At 41.8% G+C, this 21,974-nt stretch overlaps 1 protein-coding gene across 3 annotated transcripts in view; it reads right to left on the bottom strand.

Annotated features, from left to right (window-relative positions):
• LOC106605072 (myelin basic protein) overlaps positions 1–21,718 on the bottom strand; it is a 69,293-nt gene extending 47,575 nt beyond the window's left edge. For 2 of the 3 annotated variants that reach the window (XR_001328786.3, XR_006769900.2), the window contains exons 1-2: positions 21,431–21,718; positions 10,297–10,355 (exon numbers count right to left, since the gene is read on the bottom strand). The gene's annotated coding sequence lies outside the window, so the exon portion shown is untranslated. Of the gene's footprint in view, positions 1–10,296; positions 10,356–21,430 lie in introns of those variants that run through there. The other variant, XR_006769902.2, reaches the window with a different exon arrangement.
• Between the last annotated feature and the right edge of the window lie 256 nt (positions 21,719–21,974).

Below are 21,974 nucleotides of genomic sequence, written 5' to 3'. Positions count from 1 at the left end.
GGTACAAATCTAAGTATGAGGCTTGTTTGGATGTCAACCTCAATATATGTTAATTTCATAATCACCAATTCACGGCATTACAGTAAAAAATTACTTCAACTTCCACCACCGATTTCTATTTGGCTAGCTACCACCTTAACCAAGTGGGAGCTAACCATTAGCAAAAATAAATAAATGAAACCTGAAAAGGACAACTTCTAAATATTATGCATCGAAAACAACCAAATATACAGTATATGTAAATCAGATTTTAGTAACCACATTGTGGGCCTGTTAGGACACAAAAATAACTACGGATTTCACAAATATCCACTTTGTTAGATCCGTTTTTTATTTTTTGCCGCCAATGACGGCGTCCTTATGCTATCCCCCATGATCTCTGACCGCATGTATAGAGCAAATGGAATAACAGCAGATTAAACCTCCTCAGAAAACTGTTTCATGTATAGGTCTACCATCTATAAAAAGACAAAATATTTTGTTTGAGCATGGACCTCAAAACTATAAAATGTAGGCCTTTAAGTTAGACTTTTAACCATAGGTCATATTGACAATTCTTGAGATATAAATATGAAACTCAAATGAATCAAACAAAGATGAGAACGTTGTTTTTAATCATACGTGTTGTATTCACTACCTACAGTACAACGCCACCCAAGGCCTTACAGACATCAAACCATAGAAATAGAATAATTACTATTCTCTTTCTATGAGTCAAGCAACCTCACAGCCAAAGGTTTTATCTTCATGTTTATAAAACAACACGCCAGCCTATAGGCTAAGATGAATGAGTTCATCCCCAGTAGTCATCAACACTGATATAATGTCCAGTGTCTTTGAGAGCAAAAGTGTTTGACACTGTCCCATTTTGATTAGGTGTGTTATACAGCAAACGGTTAGAAGTCAAAATGGCTACGTCAAACAAATGTCATCCATCAGCGAGCACAAAGGCTCTCTAAGGCTTTGGCTTAATCCGGTTTATTCTACTGAGTGGACAGGACAAATCACAGAGGGCTAACCAGCATCAGAACGACCACCCAAACACTAGGTCTGGGAATTGCCAGGACCTCACAACACGACATTGTCACGTTACTTAGGTGTCGATATGATACATATAGAATGGCAATACATACTGTATCACAATTCTAGATGTTTTTTAAAATGTTATTTCACGTTTACTTAAGCAGGTAGGCCAGTTGAGAACAAGTTCTCAGTTACAACTGTGACCTGGCCAAGATGAAGCAAAGCAGTGCAACAAAAACAACAGAGTTACACATGGGATAAACAAACATACAATAGAAAAGTCTATATACAGTGTGTGCAAATGTAGTAAGATTAGGGAGGTAAGGCAATAAATAGGCCATAGTGGCGAAATAATTACGATTTAGCAATTAAACACTGGAGTGATAGATGTGCAGAAGATGAATGTGCAAGTAGAGGTGCAAAGGAACAATAAATAACAATATGGGGATGAGGTAGTTGGGTGGGCTATTTACAGATGGGCTGTGTACAGAAGCAAAGATCGGTAAGCTGCTCTGACAGCTGATGCTTAAAGTTAGTGAGGGAGATAAGACTCCAGCTTCAGTGATTTTTGCAATTCGTTCCTGTCATTGGCAGCAGAGAACTGGAAGGAAAGGTGGCCAAAGTAGGAGTTGGCTTTGGGGATGACCAGTGAAATATACCTGCTGGAGAGCGTGCTACGGGTGGGTACTGCTATGGTGACCAGTGAGTTGAGATAAGGCGGAGCTTTACCAAGCAAAGACTTATAGATGACCTGGATGCAGTGGGTTTGGCGACGAATATGAAGCGAGGGCCAGCCAACGAGAGCATACAGGTTGCAGTGGTGCGAAGTATATGGGGCTTTGATGACAAAACGGATGGCACTGTGATAGCGAATTGGATGTAGTCTGAGTAGAGTGCTCAAGGCTATTTTGAGAAACCAAGGCTGTTGAGTCTGCCGATAAGAATGCAGTGATTGACAGAGTCAAAAGCCTTGGCCAGGTCGATGAAGACGGCTGCACAGTATTGTCTTTTATTGATGGCGGTTATGATATCATCTAGGACCTTGAGCGTGGCTGAGGTGCACCCATGACCAGCTCGGAAACCAGATTGCATAGCGGAGAAAGTACGGTGTGATCCAAAATGGTCAGTGATCTGTTCATTCACTTGGCTTTCGAAGACATTAGAAAAGGCAGGGTGGGATAGATATAGGTCTGTAACAGTTTGGGTCTAGTGTCTCCCCCTTTGAAAGGGGGAATGACCGCGGCAGCTTTCCAATCTTTAGGGATCTCAGATGATACGAAAGAGGTTGAACAGGCTAATAATAGGGGTTGCAACAATTGCGCGGATCATTTTAGAAAGAGAGGGTCCAGATTTTCTAGCCCAGCTGATTTGTAGGGGTCCAGATTTTGCAGCTCTTTCAGAACATCAGCTGTCTGGATTTGGGTGAAGGAGAAATAGGGGAGGCTTGGGCAAGTTGTTGTGGGGGGTGCAGAGTTGTTGACCGGGGTTGGGGTAGCCAGGTGGAAAGCATGGCCAGTCGTAGAAAAATGCTTATTGAAATTTCGATTATCGTAGATTTATCGGTGGTGACAGTGTTTCCTAGCCTCAGTGCAGTGGGCAGCTGGGAGGACGCGCTCTTATTCTCCATGGACTTTACAGTGTCCCAAAACATTTTGGAGGTTGTGCTACAGGACGCAAATTTATGTTTGAAAAAGCTAGCCTTTGCTTTCCTCACTACCTGTGTATATTCGTTCCTAACTTCCCTGAAAAGTTGAATAGCGCGGGGGCTATTCGGTGCTAATGCAGTACGCCACAGGATGTTTTTGTGCTGGTCAAGGGCAGTCAAGTCTGGAGTGAACTAAGAGCTATATCTGTTCTTAGTTCTATATTTTTTGAATGGGGCATGCTCATTTAAGATGGGGAGGAAAGCACTCCACCCTCTTTGGCAGTTCTATCTTGGCGGAAAATGTTGTAGTTGGGGATGGAAATTTCAGAATTTTTGGTGGTCTTCCTAAGCCAGGATTCAGACACGGCTAGGACATCAGGGTTCGCGGAGTGTGCTAAAGCAGTGAATAAAGTAAACTTAGGGAGGAGGCTTCTGATGTTAACATGCATGAAACCAAGGCGTTGATTGCGCCTGGGGAATTGGACTGGATCTGGGGGCTACAGGGCCTGGGTTAACCTCTATATCACCAGAGGAACAGAGGAAGAGTAGGATAAGGGTACGGCTAAAGGCTATAAGAACTGGTCTTCTAGTGCGTTGTGGACAGAGTATAAAAGGAGTCGATTTCTGGGCGTGGTAGAATAGATTCAAGGCATGGTAGAATGTGAGTACAGTGGAGGTAAACCTAGGCGTTGAGTGACGATGAGAGAGGTTTCGTCTCTGGAGGCACCAGTTAAGCCAGTTGAGGTCTCCGCATGTGTGTGGGGTGGGACAAAAGAGCTATTTAAGGCATTTTGAGCAGGACTGAGGGCTCTACAGTGAAATAAAAAAATAAGAACTAGCCACGGCAGCAATAGACAAGGCATATTGACATTAGAAAGAGGCATAAAGCAATCACAGGTGTTGATCAGGAGAGCTAAGACAACGGGTAAATAGCGATGAAAGGGCAGAGCGGGACAGTTCGGTACATACAGGACCTGAGTTCGAGGCTGGGGCCGACAGGTAAACAAAATGAGGTACCGTGTTATTGAAACAGTCCAGGGGGCATCAGCTATGTAGCCGAGTGATCATAGGGTCAAAAGAGCAGCAATAGGTGAGTCAGGGTGCCGTTTGGTAGTCACTACTACGCTAGGCGAGCAGGGGACACAGCGTTCAGAAAAGCTAGCGGGCCCAGGACTAGTAGATGGTTCTTCGGCGACATCGTAACAGAATAGCCTGTTGAGACCACATCGGGCAATCACATCGGCAGTCCAGTCGTGATGGATCGGCGGGGCTCCGTGTCGACAATAAAGGGTCCAGTCCAATTGGCAAAGGAGGTATTGTAGCCTTAAAATTAGCTGGTATATGGGCCTAGCTCGGGGCTAGCTCAAGGCTAGCTGGTGCTTGCTTCGGGACAGAGGTGTTAGCTAACAGTAGCCATTTGTTTACAGCTAGCTAGCTGCGATGATCCGGTGTAATGATGCAGACAGGCAGGAATCCGGTGATATGGTAGAGAGAAGCAGTCCGATATGCCCTGGGTTGACATCGCGCTGTGCAGACTGGCAGGTGTTGTCTGAGCTAAGGCTGGCAGATGACCGGGAAAAAGGTGAAGACCGCTAGCCGTGGCTAACAAAGACTGGTAGCTAGTTAGCTGGCTAGCTCCTGATGGAAGTTCCATCATGTATTGCAATTTGAAACTGCAATTTTATTTTATCAATTCAAACATATTGCTCACTACATGTCTGAGGCAGAGGGACGAGAGATTTTTTTCAGTCATGGTAATAAAAAAATGCTGAAAATGTTGGCTAACCTTTTAAAAGGAAGATGGAGAAAAAGCTATAGAAGGAAAAACACCTGAGTTTTTGCACAGGAAAAGCTAACTAGCAGTAGCTTAATTTAACCTTCACCTAGAGAATTCATAGTTGGAGTCAGAGTCTATATTATTTTTTGCGATATTATATTGCGACACTCAACTGTATCGATTTATCTCCCCCATCCCTACCAAACACCCCCATTGACTGATTATACTTTTGACTTTTAAAAGCTCTTTAATTTAATCATTCATGTAGGCTAGTTCAACAGAAAAACATAACAAATTAACTGATGATGGAACTGACAGACTTTCCCCAAAAGGGTAAAAGCACCAGTGTTTGAGACATGATATCAACCATGACATCACTCACTGTGTAGGACGGTTGAGATGAGCTCAATGTTATTGGACAGCTGGGCTCTTTGGGTGGGACTGCTGAATGGGCTCTCGTGGAACGTTGGCCCTGAGCTAATGATAGTATGAAATTGACCATAAGCTGATTCATACGAAACAAAATATGAAAATGTATGCACTCCCTACAGTAAGTCTCTCTGGATGAGAGCATCTGCTAAATGACTAAAATGTCAAATGTAATTCATAATAATCTGCCCGATAGTCCATTCATCCTTACAGAAGGAAATGGGTCACTGATGCTTCTTTCGTCTCTGTGTATTGTGCGATGATGAAAGTAGCCGCTGACATTGAATGGCCTAACATAACGCATCAGCTATCACCACGGCAACATATATGCCTACCAAGAGTGAGAATTTCATTGGTGGGATGTCTAAACGACCATCTGTCAATAAACGCATCGTGCCATGGAGATACTGCTTTGTCCTTCCCATTTTGATGAACACATAACACACAAATGACTCTTGAGTTAGTAACAACACTGTGCCCTCCACAGCTATACTCATTACAGTTTAATAAGTTCTATTTTATGAGTGAGCAGTTTAGCTTGCATAGGGGTCCCACCCATGGCAATGACAAGCAAGGAAATGTAATCTCTCTGAGGTGTAACAGGGTAATTTTCAAAATGAAATGTGAGTTGGGAATCAGTCCATCACCAGGAGTGTTCTAACAGTCATCAGTGTGTCACTTGAAACGCCTCGTTCTGATTCAGTGACCCGAACAAGAAAGGGCTATGAATCTGCTGAAAATGATGAATCAAAGATACTGTGCACCACATCCAACATTAACCTGAAACAGCCTAGTTATATAACCAGGCTGGCTCCTGAGACCTGATCTTACATAACCTTTCCTCCTCTCCCTGGGCCTCCGGGCTGACCTGCAGAAGTAGCAGGCGAGCTTTGTCATCACTTACTGAAATCCTAGTGTCCTGACCACCCAGGCGCACTCTGATGCTCGCTAATCAACCACTGCCTGGCAACACCAGTCCGCCACTCTAAGATCTGGCAAGTCGATAAGAAGACTCAGCGGCTCTGAGTCGCAACACTCCCACTGATATAAAAAAAAGCACCTCTCTCAGGACTGGACTGCCCATGAAGAAAATAATCTCCCCAGAAGCATGGAGAGAGAGAAGGAGTAGGGTAAAAGAGAGGGAGTGATAAAAAAAAAATGGAGAAGATTGTTCTGTCTATAGCAAGGGTGTCAAGCTCATTTTGCCCTGTGCGCCGCAATCAGACTTCACCAAGGTCTGGAGGTCTGCACTTACAACTTAGTATATTTCCTCGCCGTCAAAAGTTATAAAAGAATTGTCCTCTATCCATCAATTTTGGAATTTTTGATGCTCCCTGACTGTCTAGATTTAGTTTTGATTACTTTTAGCAAGCTTGACAGGGTGAAAAGTTTATAATTGTAGGTCCATTATCACTTCTACACAGTTTCGAGTTATTTCAATGTCGATAATATTCTATTTTTTTTATGAGAACAAATATGTTTATTTATTTACTCAAACCACCGTGGGCCAGATTGAATGGGCTCGGGCCATATGTTTGACACACCTGGTCTATAGCTACAGTATAGCATCAGGTAACTGCTAAAGTAATGGAAACTCTTCAGTAAATGTGGTATAAAAAGTATATTGAAAGCAGGTGTTTCCACACAGGTGAGATTCCTGAGTTACTTAAGCAATAAACATCCCATCATTCTTAGGGTCATGAATAAAAATGCTGAGCAGGCCATTATTTTGGCTACCATGGCTATGCCCCCATAGGATGACAATGCCCCTTACCAAAGTGCACGAATGGTCACTGAATGGTTTGATGAGAATTAAGAATGTAAACCATATTTACATTTAAGTCATTTAGCAGACGCTCTTATCCAGAGTGACTTACAAATTGGTGCATTCACCTTATAATATCCAGTGGAACAACCACTTTACAATAGTGCATCTAAATCGTCTCAGTCACCAGATCTCAACCCAATTGAACACTTACGTGAGATTCTGGAGTGGTGCCTGTGACAGCGGTTTCCACCACCATCAACAAAACGGTTGCATCCCTCCAGTAGAGTTCCAGACACTTGTAGAATCTATGCAAAGGTGCACTGAAGCTGTTCTGGCTCTTGGTGGCCCAAAACCCTATTAAGACACTATGTTGGTGTTTCCTTTATTTTGCCAGTTACCTATATGACTAAACATTAAGTCAACACATTTCAAGAGGGGACTTTTTAAGTACTGACATAAAAATCATAAATACAAAAAGCTAACTTTCACATTCTTCCAAAAACACGGGGAAAAAATGGAAAAACTGTAAAAAACATAAGGCTACAATGATCTTAAATGACTTGCTTATTTACCAAACACCACATCCTTACTCAGTGGTTAACAACTGTGTATACAAGCTGGCCCCTACAGCAGAACAGTCACCACAACCCCATTCCCCTTTACTTGTGCTATAACTGAAAGGAAAACGCCACTCAGCTCCAAAAATGAAAGTGCACTACATAAGGGAAAAGGTTGTCACTTGGAATGCACCCTTTGTCAGGCATTCATTTGAGGGTTATATTATTGAAGTACCCCACCAGACTCTTTTTGAAGCCATTTGTATTTTTCTGAGTGCTTCAGATTTGATTGAGAGCTTCTTTATGGTCATAACTCCATTGTTCTGACGGAGGACTGCATGAATAAACTACAGCAGGGTCCCTGATAAATGCTTAACCTGTGAATGATATAAGAGGCTCTACAGTCTACAATCACATTGAACTTCACCATTGTCAGTATTATTCCCATAAAAACAAAAGGATCAAACTTCTTACACACAATGCACAACCACAGTTGAAGTTGGAAGTTTACGTTCACCTTAGCCAAATACATTTAAACTCAGTTTTTCACAATTCCTGACATTTAATCCTAGTAAATATTCCCTGTCTTTGGTCAATTAGGATCTCCACTTTATTTTAAGAATGTGAAATGTCAGAATATTAGTAGAGATAAATAATTATTTTGGCTTGTATTTCTTTCATCACATTCCCAGTGGGTCAGAGGTTTACATACACTCAATTAGTATTTGGTAGCATTGCCTTTAAATTGTTTAACTTGGGTGAAACGTTTTGTGTAGCCTTCCACAAGCTTCCCACAATAAGTTGGGTGAATTTTGGCCCATTCCTCCTGACAGAGCTGGTGTAACTGAGTCAGGTTTGTAGGCCTCCTTGCTCGACACGTTTTTCAGTTCTGCCCACAAATTTTCTATAGGATTGAGGTCAGGGCTTTGTGATGGCCACTCTAACACCTTGACTTTGTTGTCCTTAAGTCATTTTGCCACAACTTTGGAAGTATGCTTGGGGTCATTGTCTATTTGGAAGACCCATTTGCGACCAAGCGTTAACTTCCTGACTGATGTCTTGAGATGTTGCTTCAATATATCCACGTAATTTTCCTCCTCATGACGTCATCTATTTTGTGAAGTGCACCAGTCCCTCCTGCAGCAAAGCACCCCCATAACATGATGCTGCCACCCCCGTGCTTCACGGTTGGGATGGTGTTCTTCGGCTTGCAAGCCCCCCCTTTTTCCTCCAAACAAAATGATGGTCATTATGGCCAAGCAGTTCTATTTTTGTATCAGACCAGAGGACATTTCTCTAAACTGTACGATCTTTGTCCCCATGTGCAGTTGCAAACCAGTCTGGCTTTTTTATGGCGGTTTTAGAGCAGTGGCTTCTTCCTTGCTGAGCGGCCTTTCAGGTTATGTCAATATAGGACTCGTTTTACTGTGGATATAGATACTTTGTACCCGTTTCCTCCAGCATCTTCACAAAGTCCTTTACTGTTGTTCTGGGATTGATTTGCACTTTTCGCACCAAAGTATGTTCATCTCTAGGAGACAGAACGTGTCTCCTTCCTCAGCGGTATGACGGCTGCGTGGTCCCATGGTGTTTATACTTGCGTACTATTGTTTGTACAGATGGACGTGGTACCTTCAGGCGTATGGAAATTGCTCCCAAGGATGAACCAGACTTGTGGAGGTCTTGGCTGATTTCTTTTGATTTTCCCATGATGTCAAGCAAAGAGGCACTGAGTTTGAAGGTAGGCCTTGAAAAATACATCCACAGGTACACCTCCAATTGACTCAAATGATGTCAATTAGCCTATCAGAAGCTTCTAAAGCCATGACATCATTTTCTGGAATTTTCCAAGCTGTTTAAAGGCAGAGTCAACTTGGTGTATGTAAACTTCTGACCCACTGGAATTGTGATACAGTGAATTGTAAGTGAAACAATCTGTCTGTAAACAATTGTTGGAAAAATGACTTGTGTCATGCAAAGTAGATATCCTAACAGACTTGCAAAAACTATAGTTTGTTAACAAGAAATGTGTGGAGTGGTTGAAAAACGAGTTTTAATGACTCCAACCTAAGTGTATGTAAACTTCCGACTTCAACTGTATGTGCACTAAAAGTGTATACTGTGTATGTCCTGTAGTGCTGAGCGATTAGTGCTTTTTGACATTTTCAATATCGGTTTAGATTTTTTTAACAAATGCATTATGTGGGTTCACTGCTGCAACAACACAGAATAAAATAATTGATGGTAGTGACTGCCCATTACTATCACTTATTAGGCTCTAACCATCATTTATTCACATGACTTTACTTAAATAGAATATTGTGGTTGTTTATATTACACATTTGTTTTTAGTATGATATTATTTCATTAATACAACTCCAATGACTGCACATCACTTATTAATAAACCACCCTTCATTCATATTACTTTCATAAAATATTTCAGTTATGTATACAAAAAATATATATATTTGATGACTTATTATTTTATTTCAAGTCATTATCTAATCTCTGCTCAGGCAGTAGCAGCCAGCCAGCCATCTACCTCTGTTTCCCCAAAGAGTCATCCTTCAGGCTAGCAGGCTAGCCTAGCTGGCTAGCTGCCTGACAAAATCACTATTTCAGCATTTCTTCAAAGTAGATTTTAAGACTGCTAAATAACTCCTATCACTCCATTAGATAGATTGTCAGGTAGAGATACCTAAGCAACTGCTCTCTATCCCTCCCGTGTCTCTCTATCGCTCTTCCCCTCAGCGTCAGTCTGCCAGCCCTACAGGCAGGCTTGAACCAATGAAAACAGGTAGCTATAGGCGTAATGGATTCTGGTCATTGTAGTTAATTACCACTTTTACTTCACTTAGATGAGTTGGACAACATGTCCCAGAGAGTAATCTCTCTAGAGAAACGGCACAAATGCCTCGTTGAGTGCACAGAAAAACATTTTACTAAGTGTAATTCAAATAATTTAACTGATGTTGGTCATTGACTTATTTTTTTTAAACGTAAATAAACCAACATTTCGGTTAATCGCTGAGCACTAATGTCCTGTATACTTGCACAAAATCATGCATACATACACTTCCAACTGAGATGCTTACCTTGCTCTGCGGCTGTAGCTCACGTTTTCCTAGATGCTGTCCCATGTTGTCAACAGAGACTGTGAAGAAAAGAGAAGAATGGTATCAGACCCATCTGGAAATACAACACTCCTTTAAAATCAGAGACTGTCGGTTTCAGTGGCAGCAGAACTGACATTAAAAAAGAGAAACACTACTTCATAAATCACTCTCCCTCCATTCCCCACCCCATGCCACCATCCCCCAACACGCCAACAAAATGAAGAGGAAAAAGAGAAAAACGAAAACAGATAATGCAAAAACAAAAAACAGCAGCAAGGCACTGTATACGTTTCAGTGCATGTGTGGCACTATTTACATGTGTGTATGTGTGTGCACATGTGTGCGTTTGAATGCAAGTTTGTGTATATGCATGTGTACAAGCACCTGCACAGCCTCAGGCAAACAGGCATAGTGTCATTCAAAACGTATTACTTAAAAACAAAAAATTAAGACTTTTATTTTTGACCGTCATTCTATCCCGGCCCAGCAACTCCACTCCCACTTGTCTCCAGTTCCACATCCCAACCCTCAGTTCCCTTCTGGCTATCCCACCTATCTCTGCTGCCACCCTCTTTGTATTTCTACATGCCATATATCTTTCAACTATGTTGTGATGTTTAACATACAATTTTCATCTAATCAAATAGAATCCACAGATTGCGACTTGAAGATAAATACTTTCACTAATAAGAGTATTAGTATATTAGAAACTGACTGCCCAAGTCTCTCCAGATGTCCAAACAATGCTACTTCTAGGGTCAATTTTAGATTGTTATACATTTTCAGCCATTCCTGAACCTGAGACCAGAAACAAGCTACCTGAGGGCAATACCAGAACAAATGGTCTATTGATTCTGTATCCTCACAACAAAATCTACAGAGCTGTGATGATTGTATGCCCCACATATTCAACATTTTGTTGGTGGCAATAATTCTGTACAATCATTTTAGCTGAAAGGCACAAAGTCTTGAATCTTGCGTTGTTTTATATATCCACTCATACACCCTGTGCCATGGAATTAGTACATCAACAATCACTTCCCAGCTATTTTGCAATCTGTATGGCACAGCTGTCAACATCCTGGTCCTCAAATGAAACTGGTATGCTTTCCTGTGGGGAAGCAGGGGGGCGGCAGGTAGCCTAGTGGTTAGAGCGTTGGACTAGTAACCGGAAGGTTGCAAGATCGAATCCCCAAGCTGACAAGGTAAAAATCTGTCGTTCAGCCTCTGAACAAGGCAGTTAACCCACTGTTCCTAGGCCGTCATTGAAAATAAGAATTTGTTCTTAACTGACTTGCCTAGTTAAATAAAAAGGTAAAATTAATAAAATAAAAATCCTATTTTTGTTCCTCTGCCAGTTTTGATCCTTTATATTGGGCAGACAGACCAGTTCCCTACCTCCTCCCGCTGCCTCCTCGATTTTTGGGGTGATGCTTTAATCAGTTGGTTGTAATCTTGGATTGAGCAGACCTTCCTATACAATTCCGATAACTCAACCATTCCAACTTACAATATAATTTAAAAACAAAATACAATTTTCAAACATCTTTTCCATAAATACAGGTCTTTTATCAACTAGCACATTTGAGTTCAACCATAACAATTTGTTGTAATATTTGTTCTCGCTTTTCTGGGGGATGAAATTGTAACCAACTCTGCAATGCTTGTTTGAAAAAGAAATACTTTGTTCCAAGTTTCACTTCATTAATTAAATTGAAAATTAGGCATGGCAATCTGCACAAAAGCAAAAAGGCAATTTTGAAACAATGGATGAGCTTTTCTTAGTAATCTACTTGAGAACCATTTTGGGTTCAAGTAAAACTTTTGTAGAAATGAAGCTTTTAGAGAGAGGTTTAGTGCTTTTATATTTAATAACATCAATACCCACCAAGTTCATGTTCATTATAGAAATAGGCACGCTTTATCTTGTCAAAATTAGGTTTTAGTCCAGAGGCCAGAAAATAATGAAGAATTAAATCAATTGGCTGTGTCCTGTAATAACATCGATCCAATTGACAAGGTAATGAAGAATAAATCCTGCATCAATGTCCCAATCTCATCTTTACCTTAACAAAAGGTCAATATCATAAAGCACACATCCTCCCTCATGCACGAAGCAAATATTACCACATGAAACATTGAGCAGAACAGTCTGGAAATAGAGACAAAGCCATGGACTGTGCGGCTGATGAAACTTTTCATTGTTCTGGCAGCAGCGGAGCGCTGTTTACCGTACATTTCGAATTCAGAAAATACACTTCCAGTGTCTCAGAGTGAGATCATGATTAAAAAAAAGCACTGAGCGTGGTGCCCACACTATGCTTGGTATAGCGTTTGAATATCACAAATCTCAGGGCCTGTACCCAAGGGGGTTGGCACAGCACTACGCACTGTTGATCGTAACAACTGAAGGATACTTTTGGACAATGAAATAATGAGAAATAATGAGTGTGCTGAAACACTTCATTTACTTTTAATGGCATTGAGTTAATGGCATTGAGTGAATCCGAGATGTGATCCCTGTGTGCTGGCAGCTATGATGCCTTTTTGTTACATTGTCTTTTGTTGGGACTGAACTCTGCCCTAAGTAGGTGTGACAGTAGCCTAAACAGTACGAGAGGTGAGATGGTTGTTTTCTGTCACATGAGGCTTCAAATGGGTCCTGATATCATGTTGTAACAGGGAGCTGTTTCACAAGCTTTAGCATTCACAGTAGGGGGGAAACAGGCTTTATTTTACCTCTACATAAATGCATGGATCTGCACTAGAAATAGGCCTACCTAAGGGGCAATCTGTGATTGCTACATCCATTTTGGGCCTTTTAAATTATCTATCTATCTAGTACACTCATTGATTATTGAAGAAAATTACTTAAATACCTCATGAGCTTAGTTCAACTGTCATACCCCATCAGAACGCAAAATATAAGTTTGTTTTACTCCAATGTTTGTAAATGTAAACAAACACTGTATGGCCTCAAAACAAGAATATTTTTTATTAAATGGATGGTTGGTCCTTGAATCCAGAGCTCGGTCTATGAATTTCAGTGGTTACTTTTCTCCAGCACCATCCCTCAGCTTTTTCCCAAAACAGTGGTGGAGAGAAGCCTTATAATTATTTGAACTGCAGATTGCCCCTTTAATATTCACAATATTGCAGCGGCAACAATCTAATAACTTTTCGGTTAGGATTACCATGTAGCGGATATGATTGTAAATGTGAGTTTAAAGTAAGGTGCGGGAACAACCTTTTCTCATGGACATCATAAAAGAAAGTTACAAGATGATTACCTCTGCAATATAGTGAGTATTACCTACAGCATTGTACAGTCTCAGGATGATTACCTCTACAATAGTGAGTATTACCTACAGCATGTACAGTATAAAGCAGATTAGTGCATTTTTGTAGCTGCCAAATGTAGCCCTTGACGTCTCATACAGTATACTACTGCATATGGCTTAAGATTATAAACAGTAGAGTACAAAGCAGCATCTTGATAGGCATTCAAATGAAATATGTCTTTCAGATCCAGAGCCAAAAGCTCCAGCTTTGTTGCTACGGGCCTTTTCAGAAGACTGCTGAAAGCAAAGAGAGGAGTGTATGCGAGTTTCTCTGCGAATTCAACTTTTCCCTTCAAAACAAAAAGAGGTCTTAGCAGATCAGAGTAGCCTGGTGATGGTTCCCCTGTCCCTTTAAAAGGGCAAAAAATATATCATCACAATAGTAGCGAAGTAGGCTCATTTACAGTAGGCTCCCAAACACATGAGCTTTGTATTTTCTGATTCCTAAGAACCTTGGTAGTCACGCACAGCCACGACCTCAGCTTACTACAAAACGGAATACACGTTGGCTTCGGAATTAATCTACTGTTACTAACAGAAAATTACATACTTTGTACAACTGCCATATAGCCTAAGCTTTGGCTAGCTCAGCTCTCTTATGGAGCAAGGTCCTGAAACAAGTTCTAATCCTTTCTTAAAGCAACACTCTCTGGTGTGAGAGGGCTCAAACCTGTAAGCATGGTTAAGTAGTTCAGTAGCTATATCCAAGAAAGACAAACAACCAGGCTAGATGAAAATGCAACACAGAAAACAAATTGACAAAGACTAGCAAACCAAAGTAAGACACCGACCCTTCAATATGCTTTTTCATCCTTCTCCAGACTAGAAAGATTAAATGTGTCCACGGCTTTGCCTGTGAACAAGACCACTTTTCCAGTAACCACACTGACAACGTGTTAACATTCTTCCCAAGGTTGTGAGTGTGAGAAACTCTGAACGCATTATCCGCAAGATTCTGGGAAACCAAAATAACACCCAGAGAAAGAGTGGCGAGAGGATACAGATGAGATTTCCCCCTCACAAAAATATTACACAACCACAGCTGGAGCCTGCGAGGACTTGCAAAACATGTGCGTTGCAGCACACTGAAAGAAAAATCCATGCTGTAATTAAACTTCTACACAGCAGCCTCCAATCCAACAAAAAGAAGCTCCGGTCCTTGCCTTTTTGCACATAGGCCTCTATAAGATTCTATGACTCAAACACTTTGCAAATCAATTGGGGGGGGGGTAGACTACAGGCAGGGGAAGAGAACATACAGAGACTGAGAGACACAGTGGATGAGAATGATAAGGGAGAACCATATAGGTCTTACTCTCACACACACATACCCCTCTGGGGATATGAACTTTGCCTATTCTATTTGAAGGTTGTATGGGAGATACAGCACCAGGGAGGCATGCTAATTATAGGACAACCTTCCTCACATATAGGCCAGCACTCACAGCACTGCAGCACTCAGAGCCATCAACGCATATGAGCAATTATCTATATTCCCTCTGACTAAGTTCTGCTTGTGTGATTGCTCTGCTGCTGTCCGTTACCTAGGACCATGAGACTCAAATACTGTGAAAATCAAACAAAATTTTGATTTGGTCTGGCTGAGAGGCTTAATTCATTGCAAAATACCTCATATCAACATACTGCCTTCTGACTTGGTTGCCCATCTACTGTCAGCTGGTTGTTTGTTTTATAGCTAGTAGTTAATGTTTTCTTTATTTAATACTAGTCCCATAAGAAACTGGGAGTTTGTTTAAAATGAATGTTCATGCTCTATCCAGGGAGGATGTAAGTGACTGCTCACCCATGGTGTAAGAGAGGGGAGCCCATCATTTAACATGTACCAACTTGGAGATAAAGGCATCGCAGCTCAATTCATGAGCCATACCTCCATATCTCCATCTGAGAGTGATGGTTTTAAGTATCAACAGAAAAAGCAATCTTCCTTCTCTACAGTGAGAAACGGATAAATAAGTATTCATTTCTTCTGCTTCCCAACCTGCGAGACTGAAACGGATATTACTTTCCTGCAACATAAATTGCCCTTTAGGGATAAACAGCTATTTATGATTGCTGACAGAAGGAACTATGGATTACCCTGTAATGCAAACAGCGGGCACAATAAAACGAAGACACAATGCGATAGTTCTGTCAAACTTGAGAAGTGTAACACATATTCTTGTTCACATCATCATACACTTTACAGGCTCAGAGAACAACAAACCTAAACGTTGTTCTAAACATTTGAGTTTCTATTTAGCCTGCATGGGAATCCTCCTCTTTCGCACGTTATTCTGGCCACTGTACCAAACACAAGGTCAGCGAGCACACTGAGTGAAGGAGACACTCTATTTGGAGTTAGCTCCGGAGACTGGGAAAGACAAGCAAACAATTCACAGTGCTGCCGAGCAGTTTTTCCATGGGACTAAGATATCAGGGTATATCGGTCCCATGACTCGCTCCCTCTAAGTCCTCATATCATCAGTGTTAACTAGCCACAATGATAAACTCCCGGAAGGTTTAGCATGCCAGTAGCATCTCCCAGCTGTGTGTGGTCTTAGTAGGGGTGAGAAACACTGCCCTCTCCATGGTGCTGAATGCAGACCAATACACTCCCTCATCATCTCGGTCTCTCCCTCTCACACACACACAGACTTCCTGTCATTATATCAGATAATGGATCCATAGGTGCCAGGAACGTGTGGGGCTGGTGTGCATGTGTGTGGCTCTTCCATGGAAAATGAGCTAATATACAGTCGTCCTTGTGGATGGTGGACAAGTGCTTCATTTAACCCTCCAGGTGCCCTTGGTTGCCCAAGGGCTTATGTAACCCACTTGGAGATACTCAGTGATACTAAGTCCCTGGTAGTGACACTAGAGCCAGGGTCAGAGGTCAACATCTGTCCTTGGAGAGAGCATCTGGTGTACAGCAATCAGGGTCGTGTTCATGAGGGCACACAACGGAATTTATTTTGCAACACAAAACAATGTTTCTTATTGGACAAGTCCATGTTATCCCTTCCTTGTTTCAGTACATTTTTATTGCATTTAGTGTCTAGTGAACATGAACCTGGACACAGAGTTGGATGGAAGAAAACTTTACTAGGAAGAGATGCTCATGTTTCTCTATACCTCTCTCTTTAGGTTCTCCTCTTTCACTTCTTCCTTTTCACTCTGCAGTCGTGGCCAAAAGTTTGGAGAATGACACAAATATGAATTTTCACAAAGTTTGCTGCTTCAGTGTCTTTAAATATTTTTGTCAGATGTTACTATGGAATACTGAAGTATAATTACAAGCATTTCATAAGTGTCAAAGGGCTTTTATTGACAATTACATGAAGTTGATGCAAAGAGTCAATATTTGCAGTGTTGACCCTTCTTTTTCAAGACCTCTGCAATCCGCTCTGGCATGCTGTCAATTAACTTCTGGGCCACATCCTGACTGATGGCAGCCCATTCTTGCATAATCAAAGCTTGGAGTTTGTCAGAATTTGTGGGTTTTTGTTTGTCCACCCACCTCTTGAGGATTGACCACAAGTTCTCAATGGGATTAAGGTCTGGGGAGTTTCCTGGCTATGGACCCGACCCACTTAGTTATCACTTTTGCCTTATGGCAAGGTGCTCCATCATGCTGGAAAAGGCATTGTTCATCACCAAATTGTTCCTGGATGGTTGGGAGAAGTTGCTCTTGGAGGATGTGTTGGTACCATTCTTTATTCATGGCTGTGTTCTTAGGCAAAATTGTGAATGAGCCCACTCCCTTGGCTGAGAAGCAACCCCACACATGAATGGTCTCAGGATGCTTTACTGTTGGCATGACACAGGACGGATGGCACCTTGTCTTCTCCGGACAAGCTTTTTTCTGGATGCCCAAAACAATCGGAAAGGGGATTCATCAGAGAAAATGACTTTATCCCAGCAGTTCAATCCCTGTACCTTTTGCAGAATATCAGTCTGTCCCTGATGTTTTTCCTGGAGAGAAGTGGCTTCTTTGCTGCCCTTCTCGACACCAGGCCATCCTCCAAAAGTCTTCGCCTCACTGTGCATGCAGATGCACTCACACCTGCCTGCTGCCATTCCTGAGCAAGCTCTGTACTGGTGGTGCCCCGATCCCGTAGCTGAATCAACTTTACGAGACAGTCCTGGCGCTTGCTGGGCTTTCTTGGGCGCCTTGAAGCCTTCTTCACAACAATTGAACCGCTCTCCTTGAAGTTCTTGATGATCTGATAAATGGTTGATTTAGGTGCAATCTTACTGGCAGCAATATCCTTGCCTGTGAAGCCCTTTTGTGCAAAACAATGATGACGACATGTGTTTCCTTGCAGGTAACCACGGATGACAGAGGAAGAACAATGATTCCAAGCACCACCCTCCTTTTGAAGCTACCAGTCTGTTATTCGAACTCAATCAGCATGACAGAGTGATCTCCAGCCTTGTCCTCATCAACACTCACACCTGTGTTAACGAGAGAATCACTGACATGATGTCAGCTGGTCATTTTGTGGCAGGGCTGAAATGCAGTGGAAATGTTTTTTGGGGGATTCACTTCATTTGCATGGCAAAGAGGAACTTTGCAATTCATCGGATCACTCTTCATAACATTCTGGAGTATATGCAACTTGCCATCATACAAACTGAGGCAGCAGACTTTGTGAAAATTAATATTTGTGTGATTCTCAAAACTTTTGGCCACGACTGTATACTCATCTCAATCTCTGGGAAAAGGAAGGCTATTGTTTAAATATCTCTCATCCTTCCTTTGCCCTCTACTCATTGCTCCCTCAAGCTCTGGGAAGAGAGATTTGTGAGTGTTTGAATGCCTGTGTGAGTGTTCGAATGTAATGTTTGTGGGCAAGGCACTGTCCTACTCCCCTTATCACTGGGCTTCAAGACGTTTTTGTCATTTTAGAAGTTCACAGAAAGGATGACCTTAAATACCATGGTCACACCACAGTCCAAAATTAGCAGAAATGCCAGTATAGACCCCATTGCAACATCACTGTCCTGTTCTACACAGCAAGCCCATCATTAGTGGCAGAACCAAGCTTTGCTTTAGGCCCATTCAGTCAGCACTGAATCATTGATACGGACAGCTGTGTCTTTTACAGTAGGAAGTTTGGGCAGTTGTTCTCAGCTCCATAACATCTTGTCTTGATACTCCATATGACCTGTGATATTTCCAGTTCCAAGCAGCAGCATGTCCATCACTTAGCTCTCATACTGCCACACAGTCTCTCCCAGACCCTGGGCAGAAGAACCAAACACTGAAGACTATAAAATGTGATTTCTGGAGGACCTTCACAGCAGAAAAATGTGTTTGGGGTTAGCAGTATCCTTGGGTTATGTTCCGTAGAATCCTCCAGAACTAATCGGAGATCAAAAACCACCCTGATGCTTTTGAAGAGAGAGATTGTATCAAGTGGTGTATCACTAGTCTTCTCATCAGAATAAATAAGAGTGCAGCAATATAAATCTCAGCCCTAAAAGCCGGTGTCGACGTTTGTGTTTATTTTCTTATTTATAGACATGCCTAAATCCTGTGATATGCATCTATTGTGGTCGCTGAGAGCAGCGTATGTTGATACTGTCTGCCACAGCTTACACAACCCACAACTACCTTGGGTTCACCACTAAAAGCTGTGAATTCTAATCTTGGCATGGGTGGAATGAAAACGATCCCTGCCATCCGTTTCTAGTGCACGTTGTCGACGCTACGCACAGGCCTACCACGCTGGGTGAACTCAACACGTCAGACAACTATGCCGTCATCCTCGTGGCTTTCTGTGGGCACAAACAGTCGGGTTGCACCATGCAGTCTGGTTGCACCAGGCCTTTAGAAAACTCTCTTGCGTCACATGACGAAGCTCAAGGTGACATGACTCAACCTGCCCGAAAGCAACACCAACTGGCGCAGACAGGAGAGGAAGTGAGATAGAAGGGAGGAAGTTGGAAGTTACCTTGGTGATTCATCTACTTGCACAGGCATGCACATGCAGACACGTACACGCATACACGTTAGACATGCAAACAGGAGTCTATCTAACACACACACCTTCAGTGTTCTTTCCCACACAGGACAACATACACACACATGCATTAACACACATTTCAAGTCTTATATTGTATCTGTAAGCTACTTCATACGCAGATATATGCATGTCTAATATGGACCAGCTTGTGGAAAGAACTAGAAGACTTTACTGTTGAGCTGGTTTCCTGTGTATCACAGACATTCCCCTGGGTCTCTACAGCAGCAATGACCAAAATACTATGAATAGTCACAAAACGTCCCAACTTATATCAGCACAAGCTGAGGGTTATAGCCAATATAAGGGCTTTATAAATACATTTGATTGATTGCTAATAGACACACTCAAAACCATGTTCACACAGTGTGTCAGGTGCAAGAAGGAGTGCTTTGTGAAAGGCAAATTAAGGAACGTTAAAGCACCAAGACATGTGACTGTTAAACAAACAGCTGAGAATTTGTGTCTGACTGAGTTAAAACCTCTGTAATACATTATGGAATCTCTTCCAATAACCTTGTAATTCAGTAGAAAATCTAGAACTATCACATTCCTGTCGATTCTGTTCAAAACTACAACAGAGAGTGCAAAGTTCCACTTAAGCAGAATGGTCTCTTCTCCACCACAAGATATGTACATTAAGCATAATACATTGATCTTACAGATTCCTTTTTTTCAATTAAGTTGGGGGTTAGTGTTTTGTTAATTTACTACTACCAGATGCCTTCTTTGAAAACAGCACATAGAAGAGGATACATGTCGATGACATAAGTCTGTCAGTTTAGACCTGGCCTCAAATAGTATTTGAAATGTTTTGGAAATAGTCCCAAAAGTGCACTGTGCGCCCATCTGTGTCCAGTTTGAGCCCACCTGTGTGCAAGTGTTTTTATTTATAGAACGCAGCACATCAAGAAAGGATGGCTTTGGGGTCACATGTTTTCTTCTGATCCACATTAGCCTGGTTAGGTGACTAACCTCCATGTAAACAAATCATTTCAAATCAGTAAAAGGGAGTATGTCTATGCCTTGCTGTTTGTTTGGTTCCCTCTCTGTGTGCAAGCTCACTAATTATGTAACAGATGTCTTGTAGTGTGAAATGCATTCTGAAAACAAAGTCCATCCATTAACACTGTAGATAACGCCAGCTCTCACCAACTAGAATAAAATAGGCTTTAGATTATAAAACAGCAGGTCCAGACAGTGCATCTCATTGTGGACTACAGGTAGGTTATATAGTGTTAGTATTGTTTACATCTTCCTCAGCAACCTGTTTATAACTCGGTTTTTAATGTTATTGTTTTCCGCAGTGGGCTGCTCTCTCCATCCACTCCGATATGTGATAGGTCTGGCCAAGGTGCCTAGTCCTAGCATAACATTCAACTGAGAGTTGGTGTGAGCACTGCTTGGAGGAAAACGTGATATTCGAGTGACAGTCTAGCCCATTTTGTTCTGTAGGCCTAAGTGAGGCTATAGAAATATTACTATTGACAATAGGCACGATGTGTCGCTTTGTCAAACATTCAACTGAATTAGTTAACAACACGACATTCCTCGACATTCTTACGCAGGTCGAAACTTAACAAGCTCTTATAGGCCAAAGACAACGTACATGTATACTAAATCGGTTGATGCAGCGCAACAAAACAGCTGTCAACAGAATTGCACTGTATCGGTCACATGGACGGGCGCTACTACAACCACAATTTACTATCATTTGCGTTTCGTTTTCGACTGTCTTTTACATACCCTTCTCCGTTTAGATTGAATCAAATGCATCCACAATAAGAGGCTGTGATGTTGATGTGAAGTTTCTCTTCTCGTGGACAATAACGTTTTTTCTTCCACGGTTTGGCGTTGTTTTCACTGTCTTCGTGAACATGTATGGCTCGTTGCTTCCTGTTTTACGTACAGTGATGGTTGTTTCTTCGGGGTGGGGCGGAATGTTGATACAACGCAAAGAAATGTGGGCAAAAGACCCGAGCATGCCCGTACTCGTTATTGTAACATCTGTGTCACGAGACACGTTCGTTCGAAGTATATGACAGAGTGGTTGCTGCCCTTGTGAGTTTGTGAAGAAAATATATGTTGTTGTAAGACAAGGTACATCGGGCAACACATAAGCTGCGGCAATGTACTCTATTGCTTTAGAAGGCTAAGCATGTTATTACTGCAGATAGGATAAGATTCATACACAGGCTTTGAATTCAATGGAATTGGACATGGTGAATTCTGTTTGTTATTCAAATCAGTTATGGCCACTAATTACACAGTATTAATTGCACAGGAATTA

Source organism: Salmo salar, chromosome 05 (genome assembly GCF_965601325.2).
Source record: "Salmo salar chromosome 05, fSalSal1, whole genome shotgun sequence".
NCBI classification, from domain to species: Eukaryota; Metazoa; Chordata; class Actinopteri; order Salmoniformes; family Salmonidae; genus Salmo; species Salmo salar.
This window is presented reverse-complemented; position numbering and strand designations above follow the sequence as displayed.